General features: G+C 43.3%; 1 protein-coding gene and 1 pseudogene across 1 annotated transcript in view; one reads left to right on the forward strand and one right to left on the reverse strand.

Annotated features, from left to right (window-relative positions):
* The window catches only part of RPP21 (ribonuclease P/MRP subunit p21), a 41,734-nt gene that overhangs the window by 19,523 nt on the left and 4,349 nt on the right, over positions 1–17,862 (reverse strand). The window lies entirely within an intron of this gene.
* Positions 13,346–15,540, forward strand: LOC119046328 (NADH-ubiquinone oxidoreductase 75 kDa subunit, mitochondrial-like; annotated as a pseudogene).

A 17,862-nucleotide genomic window follows, 5' to 3' on the forward strand; every position in this document is an offset into this window, starting at 1 on the left:
AGGTGGGGTCAGAGCAGGGAAATGGCGGCGCCCTCCACTGCCGCTTGCCGTGGGGACCTGCCGGCCCAGTCCAACCGCCTACTCCCTCGCCTGTCCACCCTCGCACAAATGCGCGACCTCAGTCAACACGCAGCCCCGGGCCCGGCTGTCTCCCCCGCGGTCGCTCGCCTGGTTGCTCGCTGGGTCGCTCACTAGGTCTGACCCTGCGCCTGGATTCCGCCGGCCTGAGTGTGTCTGGCCGAGTCCTCCTGTGCAACCCTGCTCCGCCAGCCGCTGGTTTCGCCCCTTACCGGTCAGGCTGAAGAATTTGTTGTTAACGGACTTCCGAAAAGTTCAATTTTCCGTGTTCTGGCTGTGTTTTCTGTTGCTAATATTTAGTTTTCTCTAATCTTGGTTGTGTGAGAAGGCACGGCACATCCACCTATGCCTCCATCTTGGCGGAAGTCGCCACTATCATTTCTGACAGGGATGGCTGCCACAGCCTTCTGTTTTCCTCTCTTCCAATCTTGTTCTCCTAGCCTACTCTTAAAAGAACAGATTTGACAAAATCTAGCATCCATTTACAATACAACTCTCATCAGAGAGGGAATAGAGGGAACATACTTTATTTTTTTAAAAAAATTTATTGATTATGCTGTTACAGTTGTTTTATTCCCCCCTTCATTCCCCTCCACCCTACCCCCCGTCCCCACCATTACCTCCCCTTTAGTTTATGTCCATGTGTCTCAAGTACTTTAGATTCTGTATTTCCCATGCTATTCTTGCCCCCCCATCTATTTTCTATCTACTGTCTATGCTACTTATTTTCTGTACCTTCTCCCCCCTTCTCCTCCTCCCACTCCCTTGTTGCTAACCCTCCTTAAGATCTTCATTTCTATGTTTCCACTCCTGATCTAGCTGTCCTTTTAGTTTGCTTTCGTTTTAGGTGTGGTTGTTAATAACTGTGAGTTTGTTGTCCTCTCACTGTTCATGTTTCTTTAACTTCTTTTTCTTTGATAAGTCCCTGTAACATTTCATATAATACGGGCTTGGTGATGATGAACTTCTTCAACTCGACCTTATCTGAGTAGCAATTTATCTGTCCTTCCATTCTAAATGAAAGTTTTGCTGGATAGAGCAATCTTGGTTGTAGGTCTTTGGATTTCATGACTTGAAATACCTCTTTCCAGCCCCTTCTTGCCTGTAAGGTCTCTTTTGAGAAATCTGCTGACAGTCTGATGGGGACTCCTTTGTAGGTGACTGTCCCCTTAGCTCTTGCTGCTTCTAGGATTCTCTCCTTCATTTTAATTTTGGCTAATGTAATGATGATGTGCCTTGGTGTGTTCCTTCTTGGGTCCAACTTCTTTGGTATTCTCTGAGCTTCCTGGATTTCCTGGAAGTCTATTTCCTTTGCCAGATTGGGGAAATTCTTCTTTATTATTTGTTCAAATAAGTTTTCCACTGGTGGCTGTTCCCTTCCCCCTTCTGGTACCCCTATAATTCAGATGTTGGAGTGTTTAAAGATGTCCTGGAGGTTCCTAAGACTCTCCTCATTTCTTTGAATTCTTGCTTCTTGACTCTTTTCTGTTTGGCTATTATTTGCTTTCTCCTGGTCCACTCCATTGATTTGAGTCCCAGTTTCCTTTTCATTGCTATTGGTTTCCTGTGCAATTCCATTCATTTCAATTAGTTTCGCCTTCATATATTTGTCTAATCTGTGGCTATAATCAACCAGTTCTGTGAGGATCCTGATGACCAGTGTTTTAAACTGTGCGTCTGAGAGTTTTGCTATTTCTTCATCGCTTAGATTTATAGGCTCTGGGGCTTTGAGATCTTCTTGAGCCATTTTTGGTCTGTTCGTTCCCTTTAAGTGTGAGGAGCGGAGCCTTGGACTACCAGGTCGCTGAGTTGTGACTCTATATGTGGGGGCGTGGTCAGAGCAGGGAAATGGCGGCACCCTCTGCTGTTTTGTGCCACTGGGTGAGGAGCAGAGGCTTAGGCGGTTCACTTGGGCCGGGCCACTCAGAGTCGCTGGGTTATGACGCTGTATGTGGAGGTGGGGTCAGAGCAGGAAAATGGCAGTGCCCTCCCTGCCACTTGCCTAGGGGACCCGCTGGGTCCTGGTCCAATCGCCCACTCCCTTGCTTGTCTATCTGCGCACCAATGAGCGACAGCAGTCAACCCGCAGCCCTGCTCCCTCGCTGTTTCCCTGTTTCCCTGCAGTTGCTCGCTTGGTCGCTAGCTCGGTCGCTAGCTCGGTCGCTCACTAGGTCCAACCCTGCGCCTGGATTCTGCATACCTGAGTCCGTCTGACCGAGTTTTCCTGTGCAACCTCGCTCCACCAGCTGCTGGTTTCGACCCTTACCGGTCAGGCTGAAGAATTTGTTGTTAACGGACTTCCGAAAAGTTCAATTTTCTGTGTTCTGGCTGTGTTTTCTATTGCTAATATTTAGTTGTCTCTAAACTTGGTTGTGTGAGAAGGCACGGATATCCACCTATGCCTCCATCTTGGCAGAAGTCGAGGGAACATACTTTAACATAATAAACGCCACGTATGAAAAACCCACAGTTATCATACCCAGTAGGGAAAACCTAAAAGCATTTCCTTAGATCAGAAACAAGCCAGGGATTCCACTTTCACCACTCTAATTCAACATAGTACTGGAAGTCCTAGCCACAGCAACAAGACAAGAAAAATAAATTAGAAGCATCCAAATTGGAAAGGAAGAAGTAAAATTGTACTTATATACAGATGACATAGTACTACATAGAGAGAATCCTAAATATTTCACCAAAGTATTAGAAATAATAATTCACTAGAGTAGCAGGATACAAAATTAATATTCAGAAATAAAATGCATTTTCATACACCAATAATGAACTATCAGAAAAGGAAGCCAAAAAAATCCCACTTACAATTGCATCAAAGAAAATAAAATACCTAGGAATAAATTTTTTAAAAGATTTTATTTATTTATTTTTAGATAAAGAAGAACAGAGAGAAACATCAATGTGGTTTCCTCCCACATGCCCCCAACTGGAGACCTGGTCCACAACCCAGGCATGTGCCCTGACTGGGAATCCAACTAGTGACCCCTCAGTTTGAAAGCTGGCACTCAATCCACTGAGCCACACCAGCCAGAGCCTAAAAAATTTATCTTAGGGAAGGGAAGAAAAAAAATATATTCCTTTTCTTCCTAGGAATAAATTTAACCAAAGACCCGTACTATGAAAATTAGAAGACATTGGAGAAAGAAAATTAAGAAGATACAAATAAATGAAGTGGTGTACTGTGTTCATAGATAGGAAGAATAACATAGTTAAAATTCCCATACTACCCGAAACAATCTATAGAATCAATGCAATTCCTATCAACATACCAATGGTGAAAATGGCAGCATAAGTTAATATACTTGTATCCTCTAACAACCACATCAAAAACAACTAAACTACAGAACAATTATCATTCAGAACCACCTGAATTCTAGTTAAAGAGAAGTTCTACAACTAAGGATATACAGAAGAAGCCACATCAAGACTGCACTGGTCCTCCACCCATGTGTAGTGGATAAAAATTGGGAGCAATATCTCAACTGCAGAGATCTCCCCTGAGGAATGAGGGGTCCCAGCCCCATACCAGACTCCCTGCTCAGGGTTCCAGTGTCAGGAAGATCAGTCCCCATAAATTCTGGCTGTAAAACCAGTGGGGATTGTGGTTGACTGAGACAGAGGCCATTTGGAGTCCCAGGTGTTCCTCTTAAAGGGCTTGAGCACAAACGTAATTCGGATTCAATGGCTCTGGATCCAGCATTGGGCCAACAGCTCAAAAGACACCAAGGACATGTAAGGAGGTACAGAAGTAGGACATATGGGGAGGAATGGAAGTGTCTGGCAACAGGGCAGGGGCTGGGGAGGGTAGCTTTCTCCCAGACAGAAATATTGGCAGAGGCTATTGTTTCTTTTCTGAGCCCTTCCTCCCCAGCACCAGAAGGCAGGAGTCATATCTAAGTCTCCATCAACCTGGCTCACACTATTAACCCTTCCCTGGTGATGCCCGGAGAACTGCCCCCACCCAACTTTAAGGCCCATCCATGCTGTTACCAGTGGCTTTTCCATAAGAACAGACTGTCTTGGCTCATGCTTCAGACTTCCCTAAAATCTTTTAAACAAGCAGCACCTGGCTTCAGCAGGCACCATATCTTTTGCTCAGTGGGCCCAGGCCTGTCATTACCAGCAGCCAGATTTAGTTCTCAGCTTGTCCTATCCTCGAAACATCCAGGTTAGTATGGGTGACAGCCATCTGAAGATCACTTTGTAGATCATGCCAGGTGGTTCAACCAGTGGACACTTCAGACCACATCTAAGCACCACACAATTACCTCCACAAGTGACACACTCAAGTAGTAAACAAAGTTGGCACCAGAATACTGCTGAAGTATATCCTGCTTTGTGGGGTGGTCACCTGCATGGCTGATGCTCCATAGTGGTTGCAGCCAGTTATTCCAACTAATGGGCCTGGTGTTAAATCCCTCCCATTGACATACCAACAGCAATCAAGTCTCAACTACAAGAAAGGGATGTACACATCCCACATGGGGGGTGGGTGATGCATCTGGAGCACCCAGTGTGGGTGATTTGGAGAGGCTGTGCCACTGGACCCAATAGGACAAATACTACATAAGACTAATACACCAACTCTGGGTAATGTAGCAGCTCTACGTAATACATACATTCAAACACAAAAAGGCTGCTAAACTAATGAGACAGAGAAATATGTCCCAAATAGTTCTTTGAAACTCTAGGAATAAAGCTAAACAAAATGGAGATAAGAAATCTACTAAATGCAGAGTTCAAAACACTGATTATAAGGATGCTCAATGAACTTAGGGGAAGAGTAGATGAATTTAGTGAGAACTTCAACTATTAAAAAAGAAGGACATGGAAACCATGAAAAAGAAGCAGTCAAATTACCTAAATGTAAATGGGCTGAATTTACCAATAAAGAAGCACAGAGTAGCAGACTGGATCAAAAAGCAAAACCCAACTAATACATTACCTTCAGAAGACACATATAAGCTGTAAAGACAAAGATAAGATTCAAAGCAAAAAGGTGAAAAATTATTCTGCAAATGAATAACATGCACAGAAAAGCAGGAATAGCCATACTTGTATTTGACAAAATATATTTCAAGACAGCAAAGGTAACAAGAAACAATGTTAGACATTTTCTAATGATAAAAGGAATGCTACATCAAGAAGACACAACTCTTCTTAATATATATGCACCAAATGGGGAGCACCAAAATATATAAATCAACTACAAATAGAACTCAAGGGAGAAGCAGACCAAAACATAATCATAGTTGGGAAAGTTAATACTCCATTGACAGCTTTAGATATATCATACAAACAGAAAATTAATAAACGACACATTAAACCAGATGGACATAACTAACATTTACAGAGCTTTTCCTCCCAGAACATCAGATTATACTATACATGCGTCTTCAGTGTACATGGAACATTCTCAAGGATAGACCATATGTTGGGTCATAAAACTAGCCTTAACAAATTCAGGAAAACATAAATTATACCAACCATATTCTCTGACCACAGTGTCTTGAAATCAGAAATTAACTGTAAAAAGGAAGTAAAGAGATCCACAAATATGTGGAGATTAATCAAGATATAACTAAAAAATGACAGGGTTAAAGAAGACAAAAAAGGTGAGGAATGAGAATACAACATATCAAAACTTCTGGGATGCAAAACACTGAATTTAATAATCTAACAATAGCCAGAGAGGAGGGGGTAGGGGACACTGGGTGGAGGGTTTTTAGGAACTACTATAAAGGATATATGGACAAAACCAAGAGGGAGGGTGGAAGCAAGTGAGGGAGGTGGGATTGGCTGGGGTGCAGGGGAGTGGTGGGGAGAAAATGCAGACAACTATAATTGAACAACAATAAAGTAATGGAAAAAAAAACCTTCTGAGATGCAGTGCAAGCAGTAATAAGAGGGAAGTTTATATTATTACAGGCCCATCTAAAGAAATAAGAGAAATCCTAAGTGAACAACCTGACATTATATCTTAAAGAATTACAAAAAGAACAAAAGCAACTCAAAGTCAGCAGAAGAAAGGAAATAATAGAAATTAGAGCAGAATTGAATAAAATAGTGAACAAAAATACTATATGAAAAATTAATACAACAAAGAACTGATTCTTTGAAAAGGTTAATAAAATTGACAAACCCATAACTAGACTTACTGAGGCAAAAAAAGGAGAGCCATATAAACAAAATCAGAAATTAAAGAGAAGATATTACCACAGACAGCACAGTTATATAAAGAATAACACTAGAATACTATGAAAGACTATATACCATCAAATTCAATAACGTGGAAGAAATGGGTAAGTTCTTAAGAATATATACACTCCCTAGAATGAATCATGAGGAACTGGGGAATCTGAATACACTGATCGGCAGAGAGGAGATTACAGCAACCATCAAAAACCTCCCCCAAAATAAAAGGCCAGGTCTAAATGGCTTCACCAGTGAATTCTACCAAACATTCAAGGAAGATTTGAAACCTATCCTTCTCAAACTCTTCCAAAAACCTGAGAAAGGGGCACTACTTCCTAACACATTTATGAGGACCACATGACACTGATACCAAAACCTGACAAGAATAACACAGAAAAAAAGACCACTGACCACCATCTCTGATGATTACAGATGTAAAAATCCTTAACAAAATACTAGTAAATTGAATACAACAATACATTAAAAAATAGGTCATTATCAAGTGGGATTCATCCCAGGTGCACAGGATGGTTCAACATATATAAATCAATCAATGCAATATACCACATTAACAAAAATAGGACTTCTGGCCAAGATGGAGGTGTAGGTGGAAATACTGTGCCTCCTCGCACAACCAAAATTAAGGACAACAAAGACTTAGAAACAAAAACACAACAAGAACAGACAGAAAATTGAACTGTACCAAAGTCTGACAATAACGAACCATTCATCCAGACCAGTAAGAGGGGCGGAGTCAGCAGCCAGACTAGAGGGGTCTCGGCAGGAAGCGCTGGTTGGCAGACAAGGGTGGGTGGAGGAAACGAGCAAACCCAGTGAAGCACAAAGGTGGTTGGCTGACCACAGACACACATTCGTAGATAAACCAGGCAAAAAATGGGCAGTGAGACAGACCACGCAACCCAGGGCCCCAGTGATGAGAAATAAAGCCTAAAAGCACTGACTGAAAAAACTTGCGGGGGTTGAGGTGCTGGAAGAGACTCCCAGCCTCACAGGAGAGTTACCTGGAGAGACCCATAAGGTCATAGAACATACACAAGCCCACCCACCCAGCAACCAGCACCAGAAGGGCCCAATTTGCTTGTGGGAAGTGGCAGAGGGGACCAAAATCTGAGAAAGAGTGGATGGAGCGAGTGCCATTATTCCCTCTCTGACTCTGCCCCCACATACAGAATCACAACCCAGTGACTGGGTTGCCCGACCCTGATGACACCTAAGGCTCTGCCCCTCATATGTAACAGGTGCAAACAGACCAAAACATTATGGCTCAAATGGAAGAACAAATCAAAGCCCCAGAACCAATACTTTCAAGTGACAAAGAGATAGCCAACTATCAGATGCACAGTTCAAAACATTGGTGATCAGGATGCTCACAGAACTGGTTGATTTTAGTCACAAATTAGAGGAACATATGAAGGCTAAACTAAGTGAAATGAAGGGAAATGCATAGGGAACCAACAGTGATGGAAAGGAAACTGGGACTCAAATCAAGAGAGTGGACCAGAAGGAAGGAAAAAATTACCAAACAGAAAAGAATGAAGAAACAAGAATTCAAAAAAAATCAGGAGAGGCTTAGGAACCTCCGGGACATTTTTTTTTTAAATATTTTATTTATTTATCTTTAGAGGGGAAAGGAAGGAGAGAGGGAGAGAAACATCAATGTATGGTTGCCTTTCATGGGTCCCCTGCTGGGAACTGTCCTGCAGGGAACCAGCCTGCAACCCCGGTATGTGCCCTGACTGGGAATCGAACCGCGATTGTCTGGTTCACAGGCCCGCGCTCAATCCACTGAGCTATACCAGCCAGGGCCGGGACATCTTTAAACATTCCAACATCCGAATTATAGGGGTACCAGAAGGGGAAGAGGAACAGCCACCAGTGGAAAACCTATTTGAACAAATAATAAAGGAGAACTTCCCCAATCTGGCAAAGGAAATAGACTTCCAGGAAGTCCAGGAAGCTCAGAGAGTCCCAAAGAAGTTGGATCCAAGGAGGAACTCACCAAAGCACATCATAATTACATTAGCCAAGATTAAAATGAAGGAGAGAATCCTAGAAGCAGCAAGAGATAAGGGGACAGTCACCTACAAAGGAGTTCCCATCAGACTGTCAGCTGATTTCTCAAACTACACCTTACAGGCAAGAAGGGGCTGGAAAGAACTATTCCAAGTCATGAAATCCAAAGACCTACATCCACGGTTGCTCTATCCAGCAAAGCTTTCATTTAGAATGGAAGGGCAGATAAAGTACTTTTCAGATAAGGTCGAGTTGAAGAAGTTCATCATCACCAAGCCCTTATATGAAATGTTAAAGGGACTTATCTAAGAAAAAAAAGATAAAAAACAGGAATAGTGAAAGGACAGTAAACTCACAGTTATTAACAACCACACCTAAAACAAAAGCAAACTGAGGACAGCTAGATCAGGAGCAGAGCCACAGAAATGGAGATCACATGGAGGGTTAGCAACAGGGGAGTGGGAGGAGGAGAGAGGGGGAGAAGGTACAGAGAATAAGTAGCATAGACGGTGGGGAGAAAACAGACAGGGGGAGGGCAAGAATAGTATGGGAAATGTAGAAGCTAAAGAACTTAAGACACATGGACATGAACTAAAGGGGGGGAAATGTAGGTGGGAAGGGGTGTGCAGGGTGAAGGGGAATGAAGGGGAGGAATGGGACAACTGTAATGGGATAATCAATAAAATGTATTTAAAAAAACCAAAAATAATCATATGACCTTACCAATAAATGCAAAAAAAAATTTGAGAGCATAAAACATCCATCCATTTATGATTTAAAAACTCAAGAAGATAGGTATAGGAGGAAAGTACCTCAGCATAATAAGGGCCATAGATGACAAAACCTCAGCATATATCATACTATATGGTGAAAAATGAAAAGCTTTTCCTCTAAATTCAGGAGCAAAACAAGGATGCTCAGTTTCACCACTATTATTCAATATAGTTCTGAAAGTCCCAGCAGAGTAATCAGGCAAGAGAAATAAATAGAAGAGAGCTAAATTGGGAAGGAAGAAGTAAAAGTGTCACCTTTTGCAGAGGAAATGGTTCTGAATAAGAAAACAATTTCTTTCACAACTGCAACTGAAAGAATAAAATACCTAGGAATAAACATAAGGCATTATTAAAAAAGGTTGAAAAAACCACAATAAAATGCAAATATATTCCAGGTTCATGGATTGGAAGAATCACATAATTAAAATGGCCATGTTATTTTTTAAAAGCAATATACAGATTTAATGTAATCCCCATCAAAATCCCAATGTCATTTTTTAAAGACATAGAAAAAATTTTATCAGATCTGTATGGAACCACAACAGACCCCAAAGAGCAAAAGCAATCCTGAGAAAAAAGAACAAAGCCAGAGGTATCATAGTACCTGAGTCCAAATTATACTACTATGGGGGCCACTAGCCCCCCATGGCAAAGCCCGGGGGCCAGGACCAGCTGGCAAGGCCGCTGCCCGTGGCACAGTTCCTCTCCACCTTGCTTGGCTCCCTGCCTAGAACCTGCTGTGGGTAGACAATAGGTTTCCCAAGAACTTATTAGCATAAGCTAGACAGCCTGTTTCCCTGTAGAAGGGTAGGTCATGCACTGGTGCTTGAAAAACAGGGAAGTTTTGATAGCACCCTGTGTTCCCCTGTTGTTCCATGGAGTAGCTTTGCAGAAAGGACAAAGAAACTGGCTTGGGTGCGGCCCCCTCCTGCTTATTCCCCATAATTGTAATAAAAGCCTTGAATAAACGGAGTTCGGGGCTCAGCGGGATGCTGAGACCTCTCCAACCTGACTCCCTGCGTCCTTGACTCATTTCCGCCCCCTCCCCTCTCCTGACGAGGCTGGTCCGCGGCAGGTGGCGCCCAAACGTGGGGCCCGAAGAGGTACGAGGGATTTGGTGAGAAACCCCCGGGGGGCCCGTAGCAAAAAGCGGGGGGATTTAATAGGAAGTGCCGTTATGGGTACTTCAGAATCAAAGGAGCGGAACATGTACGTGCAATTGCTGAAGATGTTGCTCCGTGGACGAGGGACCAAGGTTGGAGAGAAACAGTTGGAAAGGTTTTTCAAATTTGTAGAGGAGATATGTCCCTGGTTTCCCGAGGAGGGGACAGTCTCCCTACATACCTGGGAGCGAATAGGAGAAAGGCTCCGCGACGCTTATCTAGCCCGCGGACCCGAGAGGATTCCCATTGATGCCTTTTCCCTTTGGAACTTGGTCCGTGACAGCCTTGATCCAGTACAAGAGATTGAGAGAATGACCCGTAGTCTAGCAGTATCCACCAGAGAAGATCGGCTAGATACCCAGTCAGTGAAGTCTGAGCATTCTTATACCAAGCCCCCAGTGGATGCCACGTTGCTGGCCCCTCCAGGGCCCCCGCCTCCTCTGAGCCCTTTTGCCTCTGCTCCTCCTATAGACGAGGAGATGTTATCCCCCTCCGATCAAGAAGACTCAGAGGAAGCAGCAACAGCGTATGAGGTAGAAAGAGACCCTCAAGTGTTCCCTGTCTTAGGTGACCAGGTGGAGGTACTGCAGAAGAGGAGGAGGGGGAAGATGAGGATGCTATCTTGGATCCTAGAGCTTTTGCTAGACTGGCGGATACTCTGCAGTTGCTGAGGCAGCTGGCAGGTACTAAAGGGTTACGCCGCCAGCATTGAACGGAAGAGAAAACCCGGCGCCAACTCCAGAAGTTAGGAGAAGGGTGTCGGCCTGCCGCTGCTCCGGCTGTGGCGGCGGCGTTACGAGCAGGTCCCCGGCCGACTGTAAGCCCCCGTAATCGGGGAGCCCTTACCCCCTTGCAATTATCTTTGAGACAGGAGGCTATTGCGGGGGGAGATGTGAGAGATTTTGGCCCGCTAGCCTTCCCCGTGTTGGCTGAGTTAGATGACCAGGGGCAAGAGATAGGGAGGCGATGGCAACCAGTTCCTTTCAAAACTATTAAGGAGCTTAAGGTAGCCACTACCCAGTACGGGCCGACGGCGCCCTTTACCTTGGCCCTGCTGGAAACGCTGGCCAGTGGCGCGCTACCTCCCTATGACTGGTCACAACTTGCCAAGGCCTGCCTTTCTGGAGGAGACTACCTGTTGTGGAAATCTGAGTACCAAGACCGAGCCGCAGAGCAGGCGAGGCGGAACGAGCGAGACCATGTTTTAATTAATTTAGATATGCTCATGGGCTCTGGAGATTACTCCACCATAGATGCCCAAAAAACCCTAGATCCTGTGGCTTTCGTACAAATTAGTGCTATCGCCACTGGTGCATGGAAAAAATTGCCTGCCGGGGGAAGAAAGGCGGAGGATTTATCAAAGATCCGACAGGGGCCTGATGAGCCATTTCAAGACTTTGTGTCTCGATTGTTACAGGCTGTTAACCGCTTGGTTTCGGATACTGAGGCGGCCACCCTGTTAACTAAGCAGTTAGCTTACAAGAATGCCAACGTGGCATGCCAGCAAGCTATTCGGCCATGGAGAAAGAAAGGAGGCCTAAATGATTATATAAAACTTTGTGCTGATATTGGACCCTCGTATATGCAGGGGGTGGCCATAGCAGCAGCCCTTAAGGGAGCCACTTCATATTGTCCTCCCCCTCCGAAAGGACCTAGTGCAACGATTGTTCCAGAATGATGAAGACTGGGGGACGGCTCTCGCAGGATTCCCCGGCCAACTCACATATCATCTCCCCAAACATCCCTTACCTTTTGGACGGCTCATCCCTTTGTTTTCCCTAAGGTGTGCTCTCCACGCCCTCTCACCAACGCTTCACTGGCATTTACGGATGGCTCCAGCAACGGCACAGCCGCCTGGGTTATTGATAACATCCCTTATGTTTTGCAGACAGGAGAATCTTCTGCTCAACGCGTTGAACTCGCTGCAGTCATCAATGTCTTTGAACAACTATCTAACCGCCGCTTTAATTTATATTCTGACGCTCAATATATTGTATCTCTCTTTCCTCACCTGGAGACTGCTGTGTTGCCTGGACCGGAGGCTTCTCCCGTTATGCCTTCTCTTTTGCTTCCTTTTTTGTTTTCCAGCCCTCCTCCAATACTCCTGCAAACAGTGGCAATCCCTGCGGCTCCAACAGTTCAGATACCATCTAGAGGAGATGCGGGCGCCACAAGCCCCCTTGCAACAACGGGGGGCCACCCCAAGCCGGGGGCCAGGACCAGCTGGCAAGGCCGCTGCCCGTGGCACAGTTCCTCTCCACCTTGCTTGGCTCCCTGCCTGGAACCTGCTGTGGGTAGACAATAGGTTTCCCAAGAACTTATTAGCATAAGCTAGACAGCCTGTTTCCCTGTAGAAGGGTAGGTCATGCACCGGTGCTTGAAAAACAGGGAAGTTTTGATAGCACCCTGTGTTCCCCTGTTGTTCCGTGGAGTAGCTTTGCAGAAAGGACAAAGAAACTGGCTTGGGTGCGGCCCCCTCCTGCTTATTCCCCATAATTGTAATAAAAGCCTTGAATAAACGGAGTTCGGGGCTCAGCGGGATGCTGAGACCTCTCCAACCTGACTCCCTGCATCCTTGACTCATTTCCACCCCCTCCCCTCTCCTGGCGAGGCTGGTCCGCGGCATACTACAGAGATAGAATAATCAAAACAGTATGGAATTGGCAGAAAAAAGACAGATCAGTGAAACAAAACAGAGCCCAGAAATAAAAACACATGTATACAGGCAGATAATTTTCAACAAAGGAGCCAAAACACACAACAGAGAATCTCTTCAATAAATGGTGCTGGGAAAATTGGAAAGCCACATGCAAAAAATGAAAGTAGATAATAGTTTGTCCCCATGAATGAAAATGAATTCAAAATAGATCAAAGACCTAAATATAAGATCTGATACAATAAATTACATAGAAGAAAACATAAGTACTAAAATTATGGACCTTGGTCAAAGAGAATATTTTATGAATTTGACTCCAGAGACAAGGGAAGTAAAGGCAAAAAAATAAATGAATGGGATATTGAATAAGCAATTGGGCTCCTAAGGGGGTCAGTGTATTGCAAACAGTTCTGCAGAGCACCCTCAGTGGCTCTAGGGAGAAGCAACATGTTAAGGATACCTGTAAGAAGGGCCTTAGTAGGCCTTGCTACATCTAAAGAATATGTTCAAACAATTGCCACAGCAGCAAGCAATTTGATTGAAGTATTTGTTAATGGTTAACCTGTCATGGTGGAACTGGGAACTACTGTCCTTCAAGCTTGTGAAAAGGCTAGCGTGCAGATCTTTCAATTCTGTTATCATGAAAGGCTGTCAATTGCTGGAAACTGCAGGATGTGCCTTGTTGAAATTGAGAAGGCTCCTAAGGTTGTAGCTGCTTGTGCCATGCCAGTAATGAAAGGCTGGAATATCCCGACAAACTCAAGAGAAAACTAAGAAAGCCAAAGAAGGTGTGATGGAGTTATTAGCAAATCACCCACTGGAAATCCTATTTGCAATGCGGGAGGTGAATGTGATCTGCGGGACCAGTCCATGATGTTTGGAAGTGACAGGAACCCATTATTAGAGGGGAAATATGCTGTAGAGGACAAGAATATTGGGCCAATATTGGTAAAGACCATTATGACTAGATGTATACAATGTACTCACTGAATCAGGTTTGCAAGTGAGATTGCAGGAGTAGCTGTTTTGGGAACAATAGGCAGAGGAAATGATATGCAAGTTGGTACATACACTGAAAAGATGTTTAGGTCTGAAGTGTCTGGGAATGTCATTGATATCTGTCCTGTAGGTGCCCTGACCTCTAAGCCCTATGCCTTTACTGCTCAGCCTTGGGAAACAAGAAAGACAGAATCCACTGATGTAATGGATGTGGTTGGAAGTAGTATTGTGGTAAGCATAAGAACTGGGGAGGTGAGGAGGATTTTGCCGAGAATGCATGAGGACATCATGCATGAAGAGTGGATCTCCGATAGGACCAGATTTGCCTATTGGGCTAAAACATCAAAGACTGAGCCGATGGTCACAAACAAAAAGGGGCTTTTAACCCACACCTCCTGAAAAAATGCACTCTCTTGTGTAGCTGGAATATTGCAGAGTTTTCAAGGAAAGGATGTGGCAGAAATTGCAGGTGGCTTGGAGGATGCTGAAGCCCTAGTAGTTCTCAAAGATTTGCTTAAGAAAGTGGACACTGACACCCTGTGTACTGAAGAGATCTTCCCCACTGCAGGAGCTGGCACAGATTTGTGTTCCAATTATCTTCTTAATACTACAATTGCTGGTGTGGAAGAGGCAAATGTTCTTCCTGGACAGTACAAATCCACGTCTTGAGGCATTACTGTTTAATGCTAGAATTCAAAAGAGCTGGCTTCATAATGACTTAAAAGTGACCCTTATAGCCAGACAAGTGGATCTCACTTACAGGTTCAACCATCTGGGAGATCCCCCCCAAATTCTTCAGGATATTGCTTCCAGTAGCCATCTATTCAGCCAGGTCATAAAGGAAGCTAAAAAAACCAATGGTGGTTTTAGGCAGTTCTGCACTCCAAAGAAAAGATGGGACAGCAATTCTTGCAGCTGTCTCCAGCATTGCTCAGAAGGTTTGGATGAACAATGGTGTTGCTGGTGATTGGAAAGTTATGGATATCCTTCACAGGATTGCAAGCCAAGGAGCTGCTTTAGATCTTGGCTCTGAACCTGAGGTGGAAGCAATTCGAAAGAACCCTCCCAAAGTGCTATTTCTCCTAGGAGTGGATAGAGGTTGTATCACTTGACAGGATTTGCCAAAGAATTGTTTCATTATTTATCAAGGACATCATGGTGATGTTGGAGCTCCTGTAGCTGATGTTATTCTCCCAGGTGCTGCTTACATGGAGAAATCTGCTACTTATGTCAATACCGTGGGCCAAGCTCAGAAGACTAAAGTAGCAGTGACACCTCCCAGCGGCTTGAGAAGAGATGACTGGAAAATTATAAGAGCCCTCTTGGAGACTGCAGGTATAACTCTTGCATTCAATACTCTGGATCAAGTAAGGAACAAACTGGAAGAAGTCTCTCCTAATCTTGTTTGATATGATGATGTTGAAGGAGCTAATTATTTCCAGCAGGCAAGTGAGCTCTCTAAGCTAGTGAACCAGCAACTTCTTGCTAATCTCCTTGTTCTACCTCAGCTAACAATAAAAGACTTCTACATGACAGACTCAATCAGCAGAGCCTCACAGACAATGGCCAAAAATGTGTTAAAGTTGTCACAGAGGGCGCCTAGGTAGTAGAGGAACCATCCATATGCTGAAACAGCTAGGAACCCAGTTTTGTTGGATACTTAATGGCCAATTATGCTGGAGTGATCTCTTAGAGGTGTAGCTCTTTAAAAAATAATTGGAATGATGTAATATTTAAGATTCTACCATGCTAATTTGAAAACAATATTGAAATCATCAAAGAACTTTGAAGTTTCAAAAAATTTATTATTGTATGTAAACATTAAATAGTTTAATAAAACATGTATACAGGTGCTCTTTCATGTAAAAATATAAATGAATGGGACTATATTAAACTAAAAATCAAAAGAAAACAGCAACAAAACAAAAAGACAACACACTGAATGGGAGATGATATTTACAAACAACAGTTCTAACATAAGGTTAATATAAAGAACTTATGAAACTCAGCACCAAAAACCTAATTAAAAAACGGGCAAAGGATCTGACAAACATCTCTCCCAAGAACATATACAAACAGCCAACAAATATATGAAAAGATGTTCAACTTCACTAGCTATTAGGGAAATGCAAAACAAAATTACAACATTTGTAACCTTACACTTAATTGAATGGCTATTATCAACAAGACAGGTAATAACAAGTGTTGGAATGGTAAAGAAAAGGAAACCCTCATTGCTGGAATGTAGACTGTTAGAGCCAGTATGTAGAACAGTCTGGCAGTTCCTTAAAAAATTAAGAATAGCATTAGTATATGGCCCAGCTATACCTACCCCCCAAACTTGAAGGCATCTATTTGTAAAGATGGATGTATCTCCCATGCATTGCAGTGTTATTCACAGTGGCTAAGACCAAAATGTCCTGTAATAGAGGATTGGATAAAGACGACATGGTACATGTAAACACTAGAATATTATTCGGCCATAAGAAAAGATGAAATGCTGCCATTTGCAACAACATGGATGGACCTAAGTATATTATTCAGTGAAATAAGTCAGTGAGAAAAAGCTAAGAACCATATGATTTCATTCATATGTGGAATATAAAACTGAAACTCATGGACACAGATAGCTGTGTGGAGGCTACCTGAAGGAAGGGAGGTAGTGGGGGCTTAACACATGGTGACAAAAGATGGTTTGATTTGGGGTGGTGGGTATACAGTGCAGTGTACAGATCTTGTTTCACAGATGTATACGCTTGAAACATGTACACAATGGCCCTATTGATCAGTGTCACTCCAATAATGTAATACATTTTTTTTAAAGGACCAGTCACTCTTGCTGGTGTAGCTCAGTGGATTGAGTGTGAGCTGTGAACCAAATGGTGGCTGGTTTGATTACCAGTTAGGGCACATACCTGGGTTGCAGGTAAGGTCCCTGGTTGGGGGCATGAGAGAGGCAACCACACATTGATGTTTCTCTCCCTCTCTTTCTCCTTCCCTTCCCCCCTCTCTAAAAAGAAATAAAGAAAGAAATAAAAAAGGACCAGTCATAAATGAAGAATACATTAATTAAAATGAAGAATATCTTACAGGAATCGACAGTAGAGTAGATGAAGCAGAGAATGAAAGCAGAGATTTGGAAGATGAAGAAGCAGAAAATCCCCATTGAGAACAGCAAAAAGAAAAAAGTATTCAAAAAGTGAGGGTAGTATAAGGAGCTTCTGAGAAAACTTCACACATATTTGCATCGTGGAGATGCTGGAATGAGAAAAGAAAGAGCAAGGGATTGAAAACCAGGGAGAAAAAGTGAGAGAAAACTTCCCTAACCTGGTGAAGGAAATAAAGACATACAAGCCTAGGAAGCACAGAGAGTCCCAAACAAGATGAACCCAAGAGGCATACAACAAGACACAACATAATTAAAATGTCAAAGTTCAAAGACAAAGAGAGAATATTAAAAGCAGCAAGGGAAAAGCAGTTAGTTACTTACAAGGGAGCTCCCATAAGAATGTCAGCTGATTTCTCTACAGAAACCTTGCAGGTCAGAATGGACTGGCAAGAAATATTTAAAATGATGAAAAGCAAGGAACTAAAATGATTACTACACAACAAGCTATCATTTAGAACTGAAGGACATCTAAAGAGCTTCTCAGATAAGAAGAAGCTAAAGGAGTTCATCACCACCAAACCAATATTATAATAAATGTTAAAAGGTTTTCTTGAAGAAGAGGGAGAAAAATAACACATATGAATAATAAAATGGCAATAAATACATATATATCAACAATTGAATCTAACAAGCAAAATTAATGAACAAACATAAAGAAACAGATTCATAGATACAGAAACCAGTTTCATGGCTGCCAGATGGGTGATGCATCAAGGCAAGCAGAGGCCACTGTCCCTTTCCTAAACCCTCCATCACAGAGCAGGCAAGCTGGTGCCATATCAG

This window comes from Artibeus jamaicensis, unplaced genomic scaffold (genome assembly GCF_021234435.1).
Source record: "Artibeus jamaicensis isolate MK-2021 breed Jamaican fruit bat unplaced genomic scaffold, CSHL_Jam_final contig_469, whole genome shotgun sequence".
Lineage (NCBI taxonomy): Eukaryota > Metazoa > Chordata > Mammalia > Chiroptera > Phyllostomidae > Artibeus > Artibeus jamaicensis.